This window comes from Papio anubis, chromosome 3 (assembly GCF_008728515.1).
Source record: "Papio anubis isolate 15944 chromosome 3, Panubis1.0, whole genome shotgun sequence".
Lineage (NCBI taxonomy): Eukaryota > Metazoa > Chordata > Mammalia > Primates > Cercopithecidae > Papio > Papio anubis.
This window is the reverse complement of record NC_044978.1, coordinates 15,248,594-15,274,248: the sequence shown is the minus strand read 5'-3', so window position 1 is coordinate 15,274,248 and position 25,655 is coordinate 15,248,594. Positions and strand designations below refer to the sequence as shown.

General features: G+C 36.6%; 1 long non-coding RNA gene across 1 annotated transcript; it reads left to right on the top strand.

Annotated features, from left to right (window-relative positions):
• The first annotated feature begins 18,206 nt into the window (after window positions 1–18,206).
• LOC103884789 lies at window positions 18,207–25,205 on the top strand. Its single transcript, XR_002522311.2, has 4 exons — window positions 18,207–18,478; window positions 21,116–21,231; window positions 21,897–22,046; window positions 23,001–25,205. It is a non-coding gene; the product is annotated as an uncharacterized LOC103884789 (long non-coding RNA).
• The last annotated feature ends 450 nt before the right edge of the window (window positions 25,206–25,655 follow it).

The window sequence follows — 25,655 nt, the reverse complement described above, 5'->3', positions numbered from 1 at the left end:
AAACTTTTATATGATCATGTTGTCTATAATTAAAAGAAAATTACAATGCTCTTTCTAGAGATTAGTTTTGATGTAAAAAACACTTTTACATGAAAGAAATAATTAGAAAAGTGAAATTTTCTGAAGGGATTGATTTACTCTTAGTAAATTATAAGATACTGTAATTTTTTTAAAACCAAAGTTCAACTTTTATTGCATCTCGTGGTTTTCAGTTTCTCTTCCCTTTTAAGAGGCACAAAATATTAATATTAATGCTCTCCTTCAATTCATTTTCAGCTTATGTAAGTTTTTTTTCCCCTCAAGTTCCATTTGTTGTGTCCTGATGTTAACAATGGTTTCTTAAGGGTGTAAAGGAAATGTTTTCTTCCAACATAATATCCTGTGGACTGCAGAAGGTCTTTCCTTTTGCTTTTTGGTAACTGGTCTGACAGATTTTACGTTTTATCGAAATAATTCCTATGCCATTATTATTAAGTATAGTTTCCTTAGGAAAAAAAAAAAAAAAAAAAAACTGAGTTAAGGCCAGGTGCGGTGACTCATGCCTGTAATCCCAGCACTTTGTGAGGCCGAGGTGGGAGGATCACCTGAGGTCAGGAGTTTGCAACCAACCTGGTCAACATGGCGAAACCCCATCTCTACTAAAAATACAAAAATTAGCCAGGCATGGTGGCACACACCTGTAATCCCAGCTACTCCGGAGGCTGAGGCAGGAGAATTGGTTGAACCTGGGAGGTGGAGGTTGCAGTGAGTTGAGACTGTGCCCATTGTATTCCAGTCTGGGTGACAGAGTGAGACTCTGTCTCAAAAAGGAAAAAAAAAAAAAAAAAAAAAAAGAGAAAAAAGAGAAAAAAAGAAAAAGAAAAAACTGAGTAAAAAAAAAAATTAAGGTTATTACATCTGTGGATCTTTCTGTATGTGCTTTTAAAGTCCTTGTGACATCGACTTACAGGGCTTTGACTCCTGGGTCTAAAAAGGGGACCAAATCCTGCTAAAGCATAAACATTGAAGATGAAGCTTCAATTGCCTCATCTTTAGGCACCTAGAAGATGCCAATCAAAATAAACTGCATTCCTGAGACACAGGGCCAGAAATTAAAGCTATTCAACTGCTTAAGGCCCAGGGACTATCGTGGAACAGGTGGGCATGTGGGATTGTAAGGGCCAATTTTGAGAGAAAATTATGTTCAGTTTCTCTATAAGTTAACCATTAATGTCAAAGGCACACTGATGCAAGACCAGTGTATGCCCCGTGTCAGATTAACAAGGTTTTCTTGAAGCATTATCTAACTCCTTAATAAAAGTTCTAAAGGTTATAAAAGGCTAATGGAAGTTATATCTTATAGTCAAGATTAAAATCTTATAGATTGTTTAGAAAATTTCAGAAACCTAATTTAATTGGTTTCATGCTGTTTTTATTAGGGCTAATTATGTGGAAAATTCGCTCTCCTCTCTTAAATAATGAAGGTTTATACCTTTTTTTTGAAATCCTTGAGTTATCCCTTTGATTAAATGAATAACTTATTTTACAATGATCTGTGATCCTATTTTGTGATATCAAGTGTTTCAAACCTTTGATATTTGACAAACTATCCAAAAGCAAATTACAAACTATGTCTTTTTCTGACCTAATTAATACTTTAAGATATTAGATTCCCTAACGTCCAAAATGACATAATTTGGCTTATTTGCTATCAATATTATATAGGAAGCATTGTTAACTATGAAATGGTGTTTGCTTTTCTTTGGGCTGTATTTATATAAATGTGTTATTGGTATATGTTCCAAAATTATGGGGAACTCCTATAATTCTGATATTACTCAGTGTACATTATCAGTAATAATAATTGCTATGTTAAATTATTATGTGCCACAGAGGTAACAAATTTCCTTCTCAATTATGTCTTTTGACTATGGCTGCCCTAAAATATTTGTCATCCATGGACATTTTTGTCTTGTTTTGGTCCTCTTTAGAAGATGATTTTATAATCAGCTATAAAACCCTGACAGGTACTCTTGAAGGCAGGTTTCTGATAACTTTGGAGACTGATATCAGAATAGAGAAAAAACTTTCAGGACTTATGGAAAGCTGAAATGTTCATAAATATCAAGCAGAACAGGAATTAATTGCATGGACTGAACTAATAGAAGACTGAAATAATCTTTTTTACTTTTTTCTTAAAATGTTACTGGTTTTATTTTTCAGAGTAAAAGAAACGTTTCTTTTGAGCTATTGACAGCTTTTAACAATTAAGTATACTCTACTCCTATGAACAAAATTTGGAGCATATTTGTTTGTCTCTACCTTATTTCTCCAGAATTTAGAAACCATTTATGAGTATTCTTAATATATGGCAATATAGTTATTTGCATGAGTGCAAGAAGAATCTATTTTCATTTGTAACAGTACACAATTAGAGAAACTGGTTATTTTACCAAGGCTTTGACTGGAATGGTGTGCTTTACTTTCAGGAATCAAACTTTACTTATACAGCTAATAAAACCCCCTTGGGAAAACTGGCCTCATATCTTGTCTATGCCATCCCTGTAGAGAATTCCTGACCTATGGTAAGTAAAGAATATCACTTTCTGACAGACCCAAGAGCCCCAAGTTGTCTTGGGACCTCAAGAGGAGAAGAATTCACCCAACTCATAGATATTTGATGGTACACATCCATGGCTGGGCTTGGCTTTAAAAAAATCTTATCTGAGATTCCTTCTATAGAACAACCTCCCTTAAAGCCATTTACTTATTTATTTATTTATTTATTGAGATGGAGTTTTACCCTTGTCACCCAGGCTGGAATGCAATGAAACAATATTGGCTCTCTGCAACTTCTGCCTCCTGGGTTCAAGCAATTCTTCTGCCTCAGTCTCCCAAGTAAGTGGCACTACAGGTGCCCATCACCACATCCAGCTAATTTTTGTACTTTTAGTAGAGACAGGGTTTCACCATGTTGGCCAGGCTGGTCTTGAACTCCTGATCTCAGGTGATCTTCCTACCTCAGCCTCCCAAAGTGCTGGGATTACAAGCATGAGCCACTGTGCCCCTCCCATCAAAGTTAATTTAAAATGCCTGTATGAAAAATAATTATTCTTGCTGCACTTTATACAAATAATCTGGCCAGGCATAATGAAGCAAATGGGTCCTACCATGATTTGTCTTTAGTAAACCTGGGAAACTGCAGAGAGAAAAATTATGTTTCAAAAACTATAGTATACCTGTTGTTAGATTCTAGTCTTGCCTAATGTTTTTCAGTTTTTACCGTTTTCTACAATTTGGACTAAATTCTAATTTTTCCTGACTTCAAGTCTCCAAAATAATGTTTTCAATTTTTCTTCTTTCTTTTTCTTTTCCCCTGCATTTTTGCTAATGAGTAGTCACCAAAAATGTAGCTATGCTTTCTTAAAGCCCCATGAACTGAACCTACTAGACAACTTAATCTTCAGAAGAAAATAATAGCAATCTATTTACCTACATAAGCCACTTTCCTACCTGCCTACTAATGTATGGACTTCCAAGGAATGTGGCCTATATGGATTTTCCAGGATTGTTTATTTGTTTGATGTTATTTTTCTCTCTTCTTCTCCCTATTTTCTCTTCATAGGACATGCAACTTCTCAACCTTCTAAAAATGGGGTTTCCTAATAGCTTGGGACCAGCCATCTAGCAATAAACCATTGTAACCATGAGAGATCAGACAAAACCTGACACCAGAGACTCATTTTCTTTTAAAATGCTTTCTCCAAAATATTTTTAAAAGGAAAGGAGGGGGGAAATGTAATAGGAAAAGAAATCTTGGGCCGCCAAAAGTCACTAAGCTAAAGGGAAAAGTCAAGCTGGGAACTGCTTAGGACAATTCTGCCTCCCTCCTCACTGAGGTAAAACACGTTTCTGGTTGCCTCCTTTGAAAAGGCTAATCAGAAACTCAGAAGAATGCAACTGTTTGTCTGTTACCTACCTGTTACTTGGAAGCCCCCTTTCTGCTAGAGTTGTCCCGCCTTTCCAGACGAAACCAGTGTAAATCTTACATATATTGACTGATGTCTCATATCTCCCTAAAATGTGTAAAATCAAAATGTGACCCAACCACATTGGGCACATGTCATCAGAATCTCCTGAGGCTGTGTCACGGGCATGCATCCTCAACCATGGCAAAATAAGCTTTCTAAATTAACTGAGACCTGTCTCAGATATTCAGCTTCACATATTAATCTCATCTTGGCCCTCTCAGCAAAGAAGCAAGAGGTAGAAAATCCATTTTTATTAATGACAACATTAAAGCACAGAATATACTGTAGGAGACTGTCTCCAATACTTTCCAGAAGTGTTTGCCACACCAAAATCAGTGGCATTTACTTTTGTGAGCAGATAATTAATCTGTGCTACCAACTTCACAACTGAGTGGAAATCAAGTAAGGTAGCTGAAAAAAAAATACTAAATCATTTTAATTATGAGTCCATGATTACCAATGTGCTACGCACTGTAAAATGATTTTATCAGCAAATCTTTGCAACCCTATGATGCAACATTGTTTTTACACATGAGGAAACTGGATTCAGCAAGGAGAGGTGACTTAGGTCACACAGCTTGGAGCAAGCGGAACAAGATTTTAAGCCCTGATACGTTTGCCTCAAGGCTTAGCTGTTTCCACTGTGAATACTGCCCTTTAAATTAGGACGTGAACTCAACTGAAAATCTTCTAACCCAGAGATACGAACCCACCAATAATCATCCCAAAAGCCATTCCTTATTTGCTGTTTTCTAGGGTGTGGAGACCTTGGCGTTTCAGGATCCAGTCTCTGTTTGAGAGGCAATATAGCTTTAGAGTTAGGCGTATCTGCTAGATATAAGATGCAAAAGCCATGTAGCTTCTTTATGTCTCAATTTCCTTCTCGCTACATTATTAAATTTGTATACTAATATTTACTAGGTTGCAGAAGGGATAAAATGGGAAAATTTATCTAAGGTACTTATCATAGTACTTGTCATGAAGTAACTTATTGTCTCTTACATAGTGCATGGTTTTTGAGGCATATATTGCTAAATTACTCATTTTTGGCCAGCACCTGGGTCCAGGTTATTTAGGGCTTTGCCATTTGGAGTGTGATCAGAGGAATAGCAGCACTGGCCTCATCTAGGAGCTGGTTAGATCTACAGAATGTCAATCACAGTTTCTGGCCTAGGCCTATTGACCAGAGACCTGTAATGTAACAAGATCCTCCAAATATTTTTTTATGTACATGAGATTTTGAGAAGCGCTTAAACATAGAGTATTTTCTCATTCTTACTGGCCTCTATAATAGGTAAGTCAGCTTACTTCTTCCATTTCTATCCATCGTACTATCCCTCTATGTCTCAATACAGATATGCATACATACAGGCACATACATATATCTATGTGTTTGCATGTGGATTTATATGTATACTCATTATATGTATGCTTTGTGTCAGGCGGTATGATAAAAAGTTAGGTTTGTTAGTGAACAAGATAGTCTTTGCTCTCCTAGAATTTGAAATTACTGGAGGACAAGCACCATAATCAAAAGGGGAATCTCTCTGAAGGCCTAAGGTTGAACCAGAAATAAGTAGCAGGGGGATTCACAAGAAAGAAGGTAGACATCCCACCTGAAATTCACGAATTGGTCTTTCTACATAGCCAGTGGTAAAGTCTGATGAGAAGTCTCAGCTTCATAACATTAAAAATTTATTTCCATGGGCTTGGGGAATCCTGTGAGTCCATGGGTTGTCAGTTGAATCTGCTCATACAATAATTCTTGAGGCATCTTTGTCTAGATTAAATTCACTTTGGTGTGAGCTCAAGGGAGCCTCTAATTGTTCCACTAGAGGATTCAGTTTATAGCCTCGCCTCCTAAACTATACTAGGTGAATAGAATTAAGAACTCTTAAAGTGAAGCTTGTTAATTAGAGCTTATTTATTACTATACTTTGTAATCATACAGATTATAATTATCATTATGTCATATATTACAACTATGTGGTAATATCAATAATTAGTGTTCTTTAGGTACTAGTAGATTATTATTCAATAGATAGTGAATAATATCACATAATCATATGTAATTATAATTTATAATATATTATTCATGCATCATAATCAGATTTGTGAATGGTTTTGATTTTCTATTTCAAAATATAAAAAGTTTAAAGCTTGAGCTTTCCTCACAGATGTGATTCCTGGGTTGATTGTTTCTCTATTTTGTAGCCTGATCTCTCATCTAATAAGTTATTTACCAAGAGGTCTGTACATAAATGAGTTCCATAAAGTCCTCCAAACTGAATAGCACGTTGTCTCATATTGCATTGATACATAGAAGTTTTGGCATTTTTAAAACGTCTGATAGCAGAGGAATAAGGAAGCCAGTTTGCTAACCTAAGAAAAGTAAACTTTTTTGGTGGGCTGAGGAAGTTAAGGAAACTGGCTCTACCTGGGTATATTGACTGATTTACATGCTTGCATTTACTTTTAAATTGTGTGGGTATTGAAGTCTTCTCTCTCTTTATAGCTATGTTTTATTCACAGCAAAGCATAAGGACCATTTTGAGGGGTGTATTGATTGGTGAGCATTTGCTTTGAGTATTCAGGAATCCTATCTGGACACCATACCACCACGTGGGAGAAGTCCTTTCATAAGCTTATAAGATAGGTACTGTCATTATTACTATATTTTTAAGGGTGGAAACTAAAGCTCAGTAGTATTTATCACTTGAGCTTGTGAAGAAATGTTTTACCCAAAAGAGGCTGCATAGATCAAACACTTAAATACATCCAATATATATTCACCTAGATTAATTTATTGCTCTTTACCCAGTCTGAAGGTGGTAATGGGATAGCCCAATTTTCTTTGGGAATATTTTATCTTACCATATTTTTTTTCAGCTACACATATTCTTAGCTATCTTTTGTCTGAATTAGTATGAAATTAAATTTTTTTTTCATTTTTTTAATAGCAGCTTTATTGTGATATTACTTCTATACCACACAATTCACTCATTTAAAGTATGAACTTCAAGATTTTTAGAAGTATCATTCCACTTATTTTATTTTATTAATTAATTTTTAAAGTGCATAATTGACACATAATAATTGCAAATATTCATGGGGTACAATGTGATGTTTTAATATATTATATAATGACCAAATCAGGGTAATGACCTTATCTATCACTTTAGATGTTGATCAGTTCCATGTGGTGATAATATTTAGAATCTTCTCTTCTAGCTATCTTGAAGTATATGCTACATTGGTGTTTGCTATAGTCACTCTATTGTGTGATAGAACACCAGGACTGATTCTTCTGGTCTCACTGTAGCTGGCATTATCAATTTTTAAGGAATCCTATTCTAATTTAATTAGTCTCTGGACATGGAATATGGTTTCTTTTCCTTTTTATTTTGATATAATTTATTTTGTTTTTTTATCATCTTACTGAAAGATTACCCACTTGCTAGCTATGTAAACCTTGGTGGGTTACTTACCAGCTCTGGGTCTCAATTTTCTCATCTAAAAATGGGGTAAATAGCAATCATACATACGTCATAGGGTTGTTATAATAAATAATCAGTTAATTTTTAAAAAGTTACTATAACAGTGCTTGACATATAATAAGAGCAATGTGTTTGCCAAGAAAAAATTAAAAAGAGATAATATGTCCAGAAAATTAGCTTACGTTTTTTCTAGATAATTTCTAACTAACTTTCTTTAATTGTGAGAAATTGAAATAGCAAGGCACAGTGGCTCATACCTGTAATCCCAGCACTTTGGGAGGCCGAGGTGGGCAGATAGCTTTAGACCAGAAGTTTGAGACTAGCCTGAACAACATGGTGAACCTACCCCCCATCACCACATCTCTACCAAATAATACAAAAATTAGTCAGGTGTGATGATGCAAACCTGTAGTACCAGCTACTTAGGAGGCTAAGGTGAGAGAATTACTCGAGCCACAGAGGTTGAGGCTGCAGTGAGCTGAGATTACACCACTGCTCTCCAGCCTGGGCAACAGAGTGAGATCCTGTCTTAAAAACAAAAGAGAGAGAGAGAAATTGAAAAATTGAAACACAAAATGCTGGACCCTCAGTAGAAAAATCAACATTTTGTTTTTAGAACTATTTTCAAGGGGTTATTGGGAGGGTGCCATAGGGCTCATAGCCCTTCCCTTCTAGGCTATAATTCTCCTACACAGGTGTCAGTTATTGAAGGGCTGGCAGCATAACGGAGAATCTTCCAGAAAGTTGGTGACTGATAAATGTTGTCTGAATTAATGAGCATTTAACTCATTCTTTCTCAGTAATTATCCTGGAATTCTCAGCTTGGTCAAACACCCCCTTTTCCAGATGTCCCTAGTTAGTCCAGATCCTTGTGACCACAGCAGTCAACCACAAAGTCACTGTGGTGGGAGAATTCTGACATAGCTAGGAGTGCCTGGAAGAGGCAGAGGTTGATAGATGGTAACTTCCAGAAACCACACCACCAACTTCTGCATCTTCCAGTTAAGTAATTTGAAATAAACTTTTGAAAATGAGATGACTTCAGTATCCTGTTTGTATTAACATGAAGAAGCACATCAAAGTATTTTATGCGAAATAATAATGATAGGATAATCCTTGGAATTTTAAACCATTTTGTCCAATGAGTGGGTTTTTTAAAAAAGATTTCTCTAGAGAAGTTCAATATTTAAAAAACATTGTTCAGCACATGTTTATTGAACAATCAGCAAAATAAAATAGTCTGTTGTCCACATTCAAAGCATTTTTTGAAAGTTGTAGATAAGTATTTTTAAAATATTGCCATTGTTTTAAAAATATTTGCTGACGTCCTGGGTTCTTAGGGAGATAATGCACTTAGCATATGAGTGTTCATGAATTTTAGTGTCATTATTGTTATTGCTATTATTACTGGTATTCTCATCTTTAGTAGTTTCCATTCCTCACCCTTCTACTTCTCACCATCATCCTTTTAGGTCTAATTGCAATCTTCCGTGGCTTGCTCCAAGCCTGGCTTTTGGACTCATGCTGCTCCCTACACCCCCAAGTCCAGCAAGGATTTTCGGTTGGAAATTTTGCCAGAAACCAAGCTTTAAATCTTGTTCATCACGTCCTCTAACTGGTAGCTAAATGGGATCAGCAAAACTAACCCAACAGCCACTCTGCACACACTTTAACCTCCAATGAAGTTATGGCAGTTGTGTCTCCAGCATTATGTCTAAGAGAGTCATGGGGGGAAGATGAAGAGAATATGGGAAGAACGAAGTAGGTAGCAAGTTGATAAAGTTATGAATGAAAGCAGAGTAAAGGTGGGCAAATGAATATGAGAAGGGGTCTGTTCCCTACTGAGACTTAGGTCACTGGTGGAGAAAAATATGTGGAAAGGTACAAGGGCCTAGTGAAGTAAACACGGGCACAATCTCTTTTCTTCTAAGAGTCTTTCAGTTTTCCTTTCATTAAATGTTTTTCTTTTTGAAAATGACATCTCAGAAAATTGTCTTTTTTTTCCCCACGACATCCTTGTTAGATCTCTAGGATATGATACTAATATAAGGAAACCTATCGTGAGATGTATTATGAGACCAAAGAAAACCAGTGGGTGACGTATTTCCTTTTGACTATTAGCTGTTGTGGCTGCACTCTGTGATGAAAATTATGGATAACATAGGATAAAGGCAATATTTAAAATATTGTCTTTTTTTTTTTGAGATGAAGTCTTCCTCTTGTTGCCTAGACTGGAGTGCAGTGGTGTGTTCTAGGCTCACTGCCACCTCTGCCTCCCAGGTTCAAGCAATTCTCCTGCCTCAGCCTCCCAAGTAGCTGGGATTACAGGTGCCCACCATCATGCCTGGCTAATTTTTGCATTTTTAATAGAGACAGGGTTTCACCATGTTGGCCATGCTGGTCCTGAACTCCTGACCTCAGGTGATCCACCTGCCTTGGCCTCCCAAAGGGCTGGGATTACAGGCATGAGTCACCGCACCCAGCCTGTTTTTAAAAATGTTGTTGATGTCCTGGGTTATTATGGAGATATGCACTTAGCATATGAGCGTTCATGGGATAAAGTATATTTGTTCTCAGTGCCTGTATTCGCTTGCTAGGGCTGCCTTAACAAGATACTACAGACTGGATGGGTTAAACAATGATAATTTATTGTGTTGGAGGTCCAGAGCCTGGATGTCTAAGACGAAGGTGTCAGCAAGGTTGTTACCTTCTGAAGATTATGGAGAATCTTCCATGCCTCTCTCCTAGCTTCTGGTGGTTTGCCCACAATCTTTGGCTTGTAGAAGCATCACCCCGTGTCTGCCTTCATCTTCATATGGCATTCTCCCTGCCTGTGTGCCTGTGTCAAAATTTCCACTTTTTGTAATAACACTGGGCATATTGGATGAGGGACCTACTCTCCTCCATTGTGATTTCATCTTAAGTAATTAAATCTGCAATCACACTATTTCCAAATAAGGTCACGTTCTGAGGTACTGGGAGTTAGGACTTCAACATATGAATTTTAAGGGGACACAATTCAATCAATAACATTGCCAGTTCCGGAAAATTTAACTTAATTTACTGTTCTTGGAAACCTATCATTTAGGTTGAGGGTTCTTTCTTGGATAGGACTTCTTAATGAATAAAACCCATTAACTTAAAAACTTTTAATTAATAAAGTACCATTTCCAAGCTACCTACATAGAAACTTTCGCATGTATCTCACATGGAAAAACCTACCTATATTAAGTGAAAGTCGTCATCCAAGTAAATTTGTAATGAGTGAGGAGGGCACAGGTGAACACAGTTGTTCCTCCCATACGTCAGTCCTAAAATCAGAAAGTCGTCTTTCAGTGTCAATGTCAGGTCCAAGTTGCCTGAAGAAATCCTAATGGTTTGTTTTTGTTTTTGTTTTTCCAAGATAATTACTGTCTGGGCTAATGGTCTGTTTTTGATAGACTGTTTCTATCTTGACTGGATAAATTCTTTCCAAGTCTGTCTTCCCCGCTTCTCCTATTGGTTAAAGGAAATCCTTTGTGAAGCTTGTCTGCAATCTCTAGATATGGGGTCTTAGAGGTAACAGAGAATCTACTCATTCTTTTCTGTACACTTCATCTTTAAGGAGCAGGGGAGGCTGGGGAGAGGTAATTCCATTTCTGTTTTATCTCTAGAATACATACACACACCCTATGAAAACATTTAGTCCTAACCAAGTATACTCCACACCTATCACCCTCTCCCTACCCCTGACACATGCACATACACACAAGCTCTCTCTTCCTGTGTTGTGGGAAACTTTTAGGGGCAGTTGCATATGAAATGTTCATTAAAACTGCCTGAGCAATTTGAGGCTATTGTATTATACTTGAAAATGAAGAGTATCTTATTTTTAACATTGAACTGTTAACGCATGCAGGGAATTGGGAAGAAATGTGAGTCTGACTAATAGATGATTAGAGAAAAAGCCATAGGGTTAACTGGAGTACAAACAGCAAGAGAATCATGAAAGTAATTTTATTTGGAGTTTTTGAATAGCTAAACTTTCAAATTTGTTTTTTAGATTCTGGTAGGAAAATATACAAGCTGTTTCTCCTCCCCTAGAAAAAGCTGATATCAGAAATAAGTCAAAATTGTAGGCATATTTTTTCCATTTACTAAAATTCTTATAGAATAAGGACTTCCAATTATCCAAGGAGGAATTTTGAATATTATGCATGTGTGCTTGCACGACTGAGAATTTTTGTGTCCATTTTTTGTAAAAATATAAAATACATGTATTTATAGAAGGGAAAGTTTAAAAAGTAAAATTAAAAAGTAAAATAAGGTAAGGTGTGATTATTTATTTTGAGCTTATTTTAGATTTTTTCTTTCAAAATCATGAATTTAAAAGAAAATAGAATTTGTTCAAATATTTCAAGATTGCTTTCAATAAGTACCATCAAGGCACTATTCCTTTCTTGTGAGACCTTGCCCCTGGTTTCTGTGGCACCATAGAGTGATTCAATAGGAGCAAATGAACAGTTACACACAAACACACACCTAGGCACACTTAAATGTTGGCATTCCTCTTTGCAAGTCTCACATCCTTAAAGACAGAGTTAATGTTTGTGCTAAAGATAGTGGTGTTCACTGAACATTCCATTGCTGTCCATATTTCTCAACTTCCTTGCAATTATGCAGGACCTTGTGATTTGTTTTGGTCAATGGTTGTGTGTGGGAATGATGTGTAATGTTTGCCATTTTAACGTAGCAGCCTACTCAGCTAATACAAAGGTTTTACACAGGATATACCACAACACGCTTTAATTGTTCAAATATCCACAATTTTATCCTCCTAGTGTGAAAAAGATCTAAAGGTATATTCTGACGGTCATGGACTCTCAGTCCTGGGTCATCTTTCTAGCTGGGGAAGAGGAGGAGGCTGACACATCTTTCTATCTGGGAGGTCTATAATTTTTTAAAAGACAGACAAATTAGAGCAACTGGCCCATTGTAAGAGGACAAAGTGGCCACTTACATAGAATTTTAGGGTGCTAACTGATGCCTTTTTCACTTAGAGCACACTAGGGCTACACAGAATATTAATTATCTTAGCTTAATTTAAACACATTTTTAAACTTCCAGTTCACGTGTTTAACATTGAAATGTTTAAGCATTTGAATCCTTCTGCTGCATTTTAAAGATTCAACACTGGCAGCCGTTGCATTATCTCAACAGAAAATGCACCTTAAAATCAATTAGGCTCATTCCATTTGAATATGCAACTCGTGTTAAATAAAACATTTAAATATTCCCTTCAAAAATTAATGTTTGACAATTATTGGGCCTACTAAAATTATCTTCCAAGAAAGCAATTGCTCAAAGAAACAGTATAAGAGGAAGAAACTGGCCCTACTTCATGTTGCCGCAGGACAGCCCACCTTCCTCTCTGTACTGTGATGTTTCCAAGATTGCAGCTTCTATGACACTCAATAATTAGGAATATAATCAGTCATTTTCATTGCTGTAAGTAGTGCATTGTAGAGTCCCCACCAGCATTCTGCTTCACCATCTGAGGTCCCAATTAAAATCAAAGGAGGAAGAGAGGATCTACTACTTGAAAGTATCCCACTGATTCATTGTTAAAAAAATTTTTTTTTGAATAGTTTTGTTCCAGTCATACCAGCTGGAAGTGATTTCCCTTTAACTATTAAATAGAACTTTCTCTTTTGGCCTTCGGTAACACTTGCATTTATCTCCAGCTTAGTTCATTGCGGCAAATGTTTCTAATATTTCAGAAAACTCCAAGTGCAAATCATTAATATAGAAACATGAAAGACATTTAATACCATTAATCCTTCCCCACAATTTAAAAGATTACATTTAAATTAAAATTTAAATATAGGATTAAATAGGATTAAAGATTAGGGCTATCTGCTTCAGAACCAAAGGTATAATTCTATGTATCTCTTGAGTATGGCAGCTAAGGAAATGCAAAAACTTTGTGTTTTCTTAACTAAAGGAGCTATTGAGAGGGGAAACCTGTTAGTTCTCTGCATCCAAAAGGCTGACTATATTTTTTTTAAATATATACAGATGTTCGTAGTTTGAAATATCAAGACTCATAGAGTTGAGCTGACAAATTTAAAACTCTGCAATTTTGGATTTACAAGCACTATGCTAAGCACTAGACAATAGTGAAGAAAACTGAACATGAATTGTGTCACCATGGTGCTTGAATAGTGACGGAGACAGAGATTACACTAATAATGTAAAATTATATTTGTGATAAGGACAGTAAGTGGTATTTGGAGCCACAACATCATTTAGCCAAGGGATGTGATATATAACTTGCAGACCAGACAAACTTTCCTTGAGAGAGTGATGATAGAGATGAAATCTGAAGGTTTACTTTTAGCAAATGAAGTGGGAGGGGAGACACTGTAAGAATTTAGCAAATGAAGTGTCCAGGCAGAGACAACAGTATATGTTAAGGACTTGTGTTCAGATGATATGCAGACATTGCATTTTTCAGCTCTCGAAGTTTGATTTGAGTCCTTTTCCATTATCTCCCATGTCTTTGCATGCTTAAATCTTCTTGAATATATGGCATGTAGTTATACTAACTGATTTGATGTTCTTGTCTACTAAATCTGTATTGTTTCTAAGTCTATTTTTATTGATTGATTTTCCTCTTTATTGTGGGCTATATATTCCTGCTTCTTTGTAACGATGGTAAGTTTTAATTATATGCTAGAAAATGTGAATTTTACCTTTTTGGGAGTTGCATATTTTTGTATTTCTATGCATATTCTTGAATTTTGCCCTAGGATGCTGTTAAATTACATAGAAACAGTTTGCTTCTGTTTTTTGTTCTTAAGATTTGTTAAGTGGGACCAGAGTAGCCTTCAGTAGCCAATTTTGACCTTTTAGTAAGGTAGTAATGTTTTTAGTATTCTATCCAATGCCCCTTGAATTAAGAGGGTTTCCAGTCTCACCGGTGGGCACACAAGCTATTCTCAGCTCTGGATGAGCCCTAGGGGTTATTTCCCCTGATCCTTTGGGTGTTTCTTTTTCCAGCCTTGGATAATTTGCTCACATGCATATCCTGATCAATATTTGCCTGAATACCCAAGGGGGATCGTCTGCAGATCTCTGGGCTTTCTTTTCTTTCTCTGTAGTTCTCTCCTCTGCAGTAGTCTGCCCTGTCCAACTAAATAACATACAGGGAGACTCTATAAAAGAAAATAGTATTTATTCAGGAGTAGCATTGCAATGGGAATATGCACACTATGTAAATTTGTGCATATTCAAAGAGGTTGAGGCAATGCGGAGTTTTTAAAGGCAAATGAGGAGGATTGCCTAGGTTTTTTTATTTGTTTGTTTGTTTTTAGATCAATCATCCTTGGCTACAAAGATCAATAAAAAGGGCACATCAGTCCAAGGTTAAACAGAAAGTTGCTGGGCAGACGCCCTTGCAGAAGCATTTACTGAACAAGGTTGTGGTGACCTTTGTGCAAGGTTGTGGTTTTTGCAGTCTGTTTTTCTAGTTGTTGTTATCAGACAAACATGCATGAAGGCCCTCCCTTCATGGCCTTCCTCAGGTCCATTTTGTCAGCGCATGACACAAGTAACTCCATTTTGATTCTGACAGCTTTGACAGCCTTGTGAACTCTTGCTTCCTTGGTCTCCTTGAACTCTCAGCTCCATCTCCTCAACTCAGGGAAGTCAATGGACTTCTAGGTTCTTCGTCTTTTTTTATTTTGTCCTGCTATAACAAAATACAAGAGACTGGGTAATTTATAAAGAAAAAAATTAATTTTCTCACAGTTCCGGAAGCTGAAAAATCCAAGATCAAGGCACTAGCAAGTTTATTGTCTGGTGAGGGTTGCTCTCAGCTTCCAAGATAGTGCTTGATTGCTGCATTCTCTGAGGGCAGGAAAACTGTCTTCTTACATGCATGGTAGAAGTAGAAGGTGGAAGGGCATTCTCTGAGGGGAGGAAAACTGTCTTCTTACATGCATGGTAGAAGGTGGAGGGGCAAGTGTGAAGCATCTTTTATAAGGGCCATAATCCCACTCACAGGGGAGGAGCTCTCATGGTCTAATTGCATGTTAAAAGCTCCAACTTTTAATACTTTCACCAGTAAGTTTTAACACCTACATTTTGGAGAGGACACATTCAAACCATTGCACCCTCCCTGTACTGCAGCCTGGAAACTCTTCAGGCAGTGAACTGATCCAACTACAGGGCTCACCTTGGTTGCTTTCCTTGTCGCAGGAATTGCAATCCTGTGCTACCAGCGTCTACAAACCATTGTTTTATGTCTTGTTCACTTTTGTGGTTGTTTCACATGGAAGGGTAAATTAAGTCCCTGTTATTCCATGATGGCAGGAAGTGGAAGTTTGAAAGACTGATAAAACACCTATGTGGCTAGAATTACATGCTGCCAGATGAGACCAGAGGAGTAGACTAGCAGCCAGAAGATTTTCCAATCTGAAAAATATTAATGCATCTTTTTCTCTTTGCCTTTTCATATACACAACGTGTAGATGCCAGCATAAGGCACCTGTTTACTTGGAGCAGGGGATGTGACATAAAAGAGATACAGAAGCATCCTTATGTTATTTTGATTATCATTATTATTATTATTATTTGAGACAGAGTCTGATTCTGTCACCCAGGCTGGAGTTCAGTGGTGCAATCTCAGCTCATAGCAACCTCTGCTTCCTAGGTTCAAACAATTCTCTTGCCTCAGCCTCCCAAGTAGCTGGGACTATGGATGCCCACCACCATGCCTGGTAATTTTTGTATTTTTTAGTAGAGACAGGGTTTCACCATGTTGCTCAGGTTGGTCTTGAACTCCTGACCTAAGGTCATCCACCCTCCTTGGCCTCCCAAAGTGCTGGGATTACAGGCATGAGCCACAATGCTCAGCCTGCTATCTTGATATTGAGGGTACAAGGTGAACTGGGAGACCTGGAGAGTCTAGCATGTAGCAAAGAGGGTATGGTACTTGGGGATTTGGTATGGTCAAGGCTAGCAGAATAGAAGGATGATGGGAACAGTAGTACTTTATGATAACTACTGGGAGAGTCCTATAACAACCACTTCATGCACAGGTCAGCCAGGACCCACAGAACTCTGAGGGGTTTCAAACAGTCTTATTTCTCCATCCTCCAGCAGCATGAGATCTTGTGTTATCTTTACTTTTCTCATAAACTTCATTGTCATCTAGGAGGAAGGTTAAGAGAGGGTAAAAACTCTGATTTGGGATTTTCCTGGCTCATTTAAACAGCCTAAGTTACTTAGAGACTGTTTAAATGAGCATGCATCAAAATTTCTCCATCTTTTGACTTACCAGATTCTTTTTCCTCTGATACTTCTGAAGATGAGGTCTTTTAAGTAAATGAGGTCTTTTACTGATGAGGTATTTGAAGACCAGAACAGTAAATAGAAAATAAAGGAGTTTTTTATATTTTTATTTTATTAGTTTTTTTTTTTAACATATCTGAATGTTGTGTGAGTAAATCTGCAACCTCACCATAAAGTTAAGAATTTCTGTTTTAATAATGGAGAGTCAGTTATGTTTTTTAAGCATAGGTAGTTGGTATGAGGGACAGGATCATATTGGTGTTTTCAAAAGTTTGAAGTGCATTTCAGAAGTTCACTCAGCCAAAGTAAGTGAACTATTAAAGCTTAGAGATCTTTCAGAGACTATTAGGTAAATGCAAAAACTGATTGAAAATACTCAGATTTTAAGAAAATATTTATGATAATCCTTAGTATATATTTATATATATATTTATATAAATATTTATTTATTTATATGTATATTTATATCTGTAGAGTTTACCACTATTCCAAGGCACCTAGATGACCATGCTACTAATATAATAATGTTAGAAGATAGGCAAATCTCATTTTTATAAATGCTAACCCATTTTGAATACAAACCACTATCTTTTAAAATTTCTCATCTCTTTTCAGAGGAAGAACCACCTAATCCAAGAAATTTAAAAAAAAAAATTACAATAGTTATTTTTACCACATGTATCAAAGTGCATTGCCTAAGGCCATGTGCTCTTTCAATAAGCGAAAATCCATAAAAATAATTCTATACTAAGAGGTATATCACCATTATTTCTCAAGCTGGAGGCTCCATCCTTACCTTGGGCATTCCCAAGTGTCCAATCCGATTGTTAACAACTGTCACAATTTATGAAGTTCTTTGAATATACCTTATCTGGATGGTTGGTAAATCAGAATAATAAGGATATTTGGCCCTTGAATTAATTAGTAGCTGCTTGATTTGACTAATCTCTTCTAGTCCCTACTTCAGCTGGTACTATCTTACAAATCTTACTTAAGGAAATGGCTGACTCAAAGTTTTCTAGTCATTTTGCTTCTTGTTACCAATTGTATTAGTTCTGTCTCATACTGCTAATAGAGACCTACCTGAGACTCGGTAATTTATAAAGGAAAGAGGTTTAATTGACTCACAGTTCAGCTGGCTGGGGAGGCCTCAGGAAACTTACAATCATGGCAGAAGGGGAAGCAAACACATCCTTCTTCACATGGCAACAAGAAGGAGAAGTGCCAAGCAAAGTGAGAAAAGCCCCTTATAAAACCATCAGATCTCATAAGAACTCACTATCATGAGAACAGCATGGGGGTAACCACCCCCATGATTCAATTACTCCCACCAGGACCCTCCCATGACATGTGGGGATTATGGGAACTACAGTTCAAGATGAAATTTGGGTGAGGACACAGCCAAATCATATCATCAGTGATCCCTTTTCTCATGTACCTAATGCAGGAAGAAAATTGAGGTTTTACATTCTGAAGTGCTATTCCATCTTTAAAAATCAGAACTTTCTTTATGCTTGAATGTCCCATTCCATATTTTAATGTAAGTGTTTTTCAATCAAGTAGATTTCTTTGTATTTTTTTTTACACAGGTAATATTTGAATATATGATTGTTCAGAAATAATTGAAAGATATAGGTAAGTAAAATAGAATTAAAAAGTCACTTATACCAACAACAGCCTGGAAGTAATCACTGTTATCTTTATCTTACTGTATATTCTTCAGATTTCATATTATTGTTATTTGTAAACTTAAAGACATCATGCTTCTTTTGTTTAGCAATATATTATGAACCTGCTTCTTTGCCAGTAAATATTATTTTAAAACATTATTTTAAAAGGGTGTTCTATTACATGAATATGCCTTACTTTACTTAATAAAGCCCTCATTTTTGGATGTTCAAGTTCTTTTAATTTTTTTTTTTTTTTTTTTTGTGAGACGGAGTCTCGCTCTGTCACCCAGGCTGGAGTGCAGTGGTGCGATCTCGGCTCACTGCAAGCTCTGCCTCCCGGGTTCACGCCATTCTCCTGCCTCAGCCTCCCGAGTAGCTGGGACTACAGGCGCCCGCCACCACGCCCAGCTAATTTTTTGTATTTTCGGTAGAGACGAGGTTTCACTGTGTTAGGCAGGATGGTCTCGATCTCCTGAACTCGTGATCCACCCACCTCGGCCTCCCAAAGTGCTGGGATTATAGGCGTGAGCCACCGCGCCGGGCCAAGTTCTTTTAATTTTTTAAAAATATTGCAAACATAGCTACACAATTTAACAAACACAGTTGCAAAAACAGGTAAATGTTTGAGTGTATCATGAACTGCTTTCTTCAAATTAATTGGGAAATATGTAATGAATTGAGATGACTTAAAATTGACCCCTGTTGCCATTTTCCTAATCATGGAAAAGAGTAAAATATATGTTACCTTTCCAACCACATCATAGAAAAATGCCACACAACGATGCTACACTGAGGCATCTAGGGAGTCAATTATGCATCCTCAAACTCCCAGTAGGACTAATTAGGTTTGCATAACCTGTTTCACCATGTGGTTTGGTTCACAAGGTATGGACTGCTTATGACCAAATGACTTATTAAAACATATGTACTCAAACCAGTTAAAAACAATAATAATAAAGTTCAACTTGTATAAATCTACTGGGAAAATAAACTACAATTTATAGGACATCTGATAGGAAAAATAGCAGCTTTTATTCCTGTACATTAGCTGTGAATTGTGATTCCATTTTTGGCTAGATCCTGACTGGAGCATACAGGAAGCATGCAGTGATCAGTTTGCTCCCAGAGTCCTCATGGTAAAACACAAGACAGATGAGCTAAGGATTGCATTGTGGAAGGGGTGACAGGGGGACCAGGGCCACATAGTTTCTGTTTCTTCATTCTCTTTTCTATGTTAAGAAAAGGAGAGAGAGAGAGAGAGCATGAGGAAGAAAAAGGAGAGAGGCAGAAAGAGAGAGAGGGGCACTGATTGACTTGGCCCAGGAAATACTCAAGCAGATAATTTTTGGTTATTTCATCTTTTAGATCCCTGTGTCTTTGACTCTTAGAGGATCAGTTGGAGCAAACAATTTAGAAAGTAAACCCACTAAGCAATAAGCTTTAGGCAATGCGTTTGGAGCCCATCAGAGAGTATAACTATTTTGGTAGTAATTATAAGTGTACAGTGGAAAAGTAAAACTCACATGTCCAGATCTGTCTCTGATTACAAGTCTGAAAGATAGAGAAAATGAGCAGGATAATTTAAAGGCAGCTGGCAAGTGCAGTTTTATTTCCAGATGACGTTGCCAGAAAGCTCTTCTGGTTTAAAAACACAGTCATAATTTTTAAAACAAATCAAAATGTTAACATTTTTTACTTCCATTTATTTATTTAAAAGATATATTATGCATATATATGTGTGTGTGTATACACACATATATATATACACACACACATATATATATACCAGGTATACCAATGTATAATACAGAGGAAATTAATTAATATAAAATGTACCAAAGAATATAGAAAATAATACCATGAATACGCATGGCCAGGCAAAAACTTCCAAGGCTGTTTGTGTTTCCTCACCTATTACTTCATGACGTATATAAACATTGCCAAACATTATGTAATAATTTTGTATATTCTTTAACTTTATATAAATACATTTTTTCTGTATGTATTTTTCTGTAACTTGATATTATATTTGTAAGAATCAACCATATTAACACCTGTAGCACTAGGTCATTTGTTATAATGTCTATTTTGTTTGACATTAATGTAACTATATATAGCAATTTTGGTTTTTATAAGTTAGTATATGTTTTTCTATGTAAGTCACAGATTTGTATGTGCTTTAGCTTTATTTTATGTGTGCCTCTTGCTACAATATGAATGTTTGTGTCCCACCAAAATTCAAATGTTGAAACCTAATCTCCAATGCAACAGTATTAAGAGGTAGAGACTTTGGGAGGTGATTAGGTCATGAGGGCTCCACCCTCATGAATGGGACTAATGCCCTTATGAAAGAGGCTTGAGAGAGTCTGCCCCGTTTCCATGTGAGGACACCTAGAAAGCAACATCTATGAGGAATGAGCTCTAACCAGACACCAAATCTGCTGGGAGCTTTAGCTTGAACTTCCCAGCTCCACAACAGTAAGCAACAAATTACTATTATTTTTTTTCTTTCCAGAATAAATGAATTATGATATTACCAGGGTCAAAGTGAATTTGACTTTCAATTTTATACAATCCATCAATGACTATTCTCTTTTTAAAGGCTTGGCAGCTCTTTAGGGGTTGGAAGAAGACCATGAAGCTCTAAGTGCTTCAGAGGAATGGGGTTGCCAAAACAGATGTGAGAGACACAGAGAGGAGGCTGGGCCAGTGCTGAAGGTAAAGATCCAATTCACCGTTCCGGCTAAACTTGATCTTACCGGTAGTTTCAATAAAATAAAGTAACACCTATTTCTCCTAAGAATTTACTATTGACTTTTTAAGAAGCAAATATACCATTGGCTTAGAAAATAATGGGTTATTGTTTTCCTTTTGAATACAGTTTTCTTTTTCTTTTTTACTTTATTTTTCATACCTCCAAGCAGCACCAGAACAGATGAATTCAGTTTTCTGTGCATGTATTCTCCAGGGAGAGTCGGGGGAAAATTTTTACTTTTGTAGTGGCTGGAAAGTATATGTTTCTTCATAGCAAGGAAAAGTTGTGTATGACACTTCAAAAGTAGAGTCCTTCAGTTCCTCCTGGGGACCAGCGTAGCAGCTGCTATGAGATAACAGTTTCAATAGACCCCTTGCTCAGAAAAATTGAGAAAATTGAATCCCCTGGAACTAGATATTTATTCCTTTCTGTTGTTTAGTTCAGGTTATGATTTCAATGGGAATCTTCAATCAGAACTGTAGTGAAGGTTTATCTTCCTTGAAATGAGATAAATTGGCCAAAATCATCCCCTACTTGCATAAACATACAACTTCAGATAACAGTCTCTGGTGGGTGATGTTTCTTTATTTTGTATCTAACGCCTGCTCTATGCGTTCTCTCCTCCTAGGGTGTTATTCTGGGTCTGAGTGCAGAAGTAAGAGACATGTGCTAAAAGGTCATCAGTTTAGAACCAGCCCTAGATCTCCTGGGATCCTGCCCAGCTGAATCTTCCTCCTTGTAACATGGGCTTTGGGAATTCGTGAGAGATTTAAATAAAGTAAGAGACACTTCAGAAATGAATTCATAGGGCACTGGGGAAATGCTGAGGATATAGGGGCAGGAACTATGGTTGGAGCAGAGAGGAACAGGAGATCTGGAGATATTTATAGCAATGAGTTGTCACTCAGTTCATAGTGGATGACTAAAATGAGGCGTGTCTGCCCTCTGAGCAACCTGAATGGAAAGAAGCATTTTCACCTTTTATCTGCAGTGAGTGGGTGCTCCACAGAATGTTCAGTCAAATCTGAACTGAAAGAAACATTTTAAACTCACACTTCAGGAGATCATAGAATAAACAGAAATTAGCAAGAGATTTTAATTTCAATTTTCTACTTGTGATAGTCACTGGTAAGAAAAAACTATAAAATAAAATAACAATCTATATTCTAGTTAGTCTCAAGCAGAATTTTTGGGGATTGCTATTGAAAGTTCTATATAATCGTTCTTTATATTAAAAGTATATTTGTCTAGGCTTGGTGGCTCACGACTAATCCCAGTGCTTTGAAATGTCAAGGCAGGAAGGTTGCTTGAGCCCAGGAGTGCTAAACCAACCTGGGCAACAGGGCAAAATCCCATCTCTACCGAAAATACAAAAATTATCTGGGCATGGTGGCACATACTTATAGTTTCAGTTGCCTGGGAGGCTGAGGTGGGAGGATCACCAGAGCCCAGGAGGTTGAGGCTTCAGTGGGCAGTGATCATGCCACTGCACTCCAGTCTGGGTGACAGAGTGAGACCCTGTCCCAAAGTAAATAAATAAATAAATAAATAAATAAATATTTGTGTATATATATTTGTAAAAATATACATATATTTCTAAATACTTTTTATTTACAAATATTTACAAATAATTAACCCATGATCTGATAACCTATTCAGAAACTTGTAAGTGATGTGTTAGCCCTAGCATTGCTATATCCCTATTTATTTTCTTCTCTTACCTTCCACACAGTGTGTTTTATTAGGATTTACTAAAGCAACGTCTTCAAAGGGGTGTTTTAGAAGAAGAGGTTGGTCGGAACCAGAAAATGCATTCCTGGGGTGATCTCTGGGATACATCCAACTGACCCTCCGAAAAGGTCAGCCACATGTGTTTAATCATTTTACTACATCACCACACTCCAAAGTCAGGGTGGAACTTATCTACCAAATCTCAGCCTTCCAAGCCAACAGAGTTACTTTCTGATCCCTACTATGTATCACACTAGAAAGTAAGTATGTAGACCTTATTATCAAAGTGGCTATGTATGCTCAAAATACAAACAAGTTTAAAATGATTTATAATTGTTGAAGCACAAATTTGAGATAATGCTGTTTTTGAATGACCTATGAACTTAGAATTGTTTTTATATTTTTTAATGGCTAAGAAGAAATTAGAAGAATAACATTTCATGACACATGAAAAGTATTTGAAATTCAAATTTCAGTGTCCATAAAGTTTTATTGATCACAGTCACATTCATTCATGCTGCTTTGTATTACAATGGCAGGATTGTGTACTTTTAACACAGCCTAAAATTTCCAGTATATGGCCTTTTAAAGAAAAAAGTTTGATATTCGCTACTTTATGCCCTTGTCAGGTAGAATTCAGGGGTCTCCATGGGTCAGATCCAGGTATGGCTATCCCCTGTTCTTTCTTTTGTATATCAATGTATATAACTTGTCTTTACTCTGGTCTACATAGCCAGGAGCATAGCTTGAGTAACCAGTTATAATGTTTTCTGATATTCTGCATGGGAAGAACTCAGAGGGCCACTCCAGCTGTATTCCGGAGGACACCAAATGTCTGGGGGACACCAAATGTATTCACAGGGACACTCCAAATTATATTCTGTATGGGAGGAACTCACAAGGACACTCCAAATGTAGTACAATCTGTATGTATATGGCACTGTATGTATATGGCACTTCAGTCCATTTATGAACCGCAAAGCTGAGAAGCCTATTTCTGGCACAACACTATATTCTGGTACCACAGAGGCATCATAAAATTCTAACTTGATTTTTGCTGTATTAAGAATACCACCTCTGTGATCTTCTTATTTGGTCATAATTTGAGTTTTTTATCCTTCAAATAGCTAGGCCATTATTTTGGAATGCTCAGACTTGTAGTTTTTTTTTTTTTTTTTTTTTTCAGTTCATTCCCACAATTCGGAGTGGAATTTGCATGACTTTAGATTATTTAAAGTGATTTCACAGGTTTACTGGGGCATCCAAAGTCAAGGAAAACTGTGCTAACACCATGATATTTTTCCTTTGGAGTTACATTCTGGGGAACTGGAATTCTATTTTTCTATTCCCTGTGCTTTGGGAAACCAAGAACACTGGCTTCATAGTAGCAAAGACAGTGATTAATATTCTGTGCTCAATGTTCCATTGGTCTGAGAGTAAAGGGAAAAGGGTTCAGAGCCATTTCTGCCTCCAACTAGTTTTGTAGCTTTATGCTCCTCATTTAAATTATATGGACCTTAGTTTCTTTTTTAATTGGCAAATAATAATTGTATATATTTATGGGGTCCAATGTAGTATTTTCATACATGTATACATGGTAGGATAATCAAATTAGGTGAGTTAACATATCCCTCACAGAACATTTGATATCCTCTTTTAACTGTTTTAAAATATATAATACATTATTATTAACTATAGTCACCATGCTATGCAGTAGATCATGTACCTTATGTTCCTTATGTCTAACTGAAACTCTGTACCCTTTCACCATCATCTCCCCTTTCCTTGTCTACTCCTGCGCCCCAATCATTGCCAGCCTCTGATCCATTCTACTCTCTACTTGAATGAATTTGACTTTTTTAGATTCCACATAAAAGTGAAATCATATGGCATTTGTCTCTCGGTGCCTGGCTTATTTCATTTAGCCTAATGTCCTATAGGTTCATCCACGTTGTCACAAATGCCAGAATTTCCTCTCTCTCTCTCTCTTTCTCACTCTGTGTGTGTGTGTGTGTGTGTGTGTGTGTGTGAAGTCCTAAGAGTATTCTATTGTGTATATATATGACATTTAAAATATCAATTCATGCTTCAGTAGACACTTAGGTTTTTTCCATATCTTGGCTCTTGTGAAAAATTCTTCAGTGAAGGTGGGAGTGCAGATATCTCTTCAAAATACTGATTTCAATTCCTTTGGGTATATACTGTACCCCAAAGTGGGATTGCTGGATTATATTGTAATTCTTTTTATAGTTTTTTTGAGGAAGCTCAATATTGTATTCCAAAATGGCTGTATTAATTTATAATATCACCACCAGTATACAAGGGTTTCTTTTTCTCCACATCCTTGCCAACACTTAACTTTGGTTTTTTTTTTTAATCCAATTGAACAGGTAGGTATGAGGTGATATTTCATTGTGGTTTTGATTTGCATTTCTCTAATGATTAGTGATGTTGAGCAGTTTTTTCTTATATCTGTTAACTACTTCTGTCTTCTTTTGAGCAATGTCTATTCAGGTTTTTTGTCCATTTTTAAATAGGTTTATTTGTTTTCTTGTTACTGAGTAATTTGTGTCCTTGTATATTTTGAATATTAGCCCCCTTATCTGATGTATAATTTGCAAATATTTTCTCCCAATCTGTGCGTTTTCTCTTCACT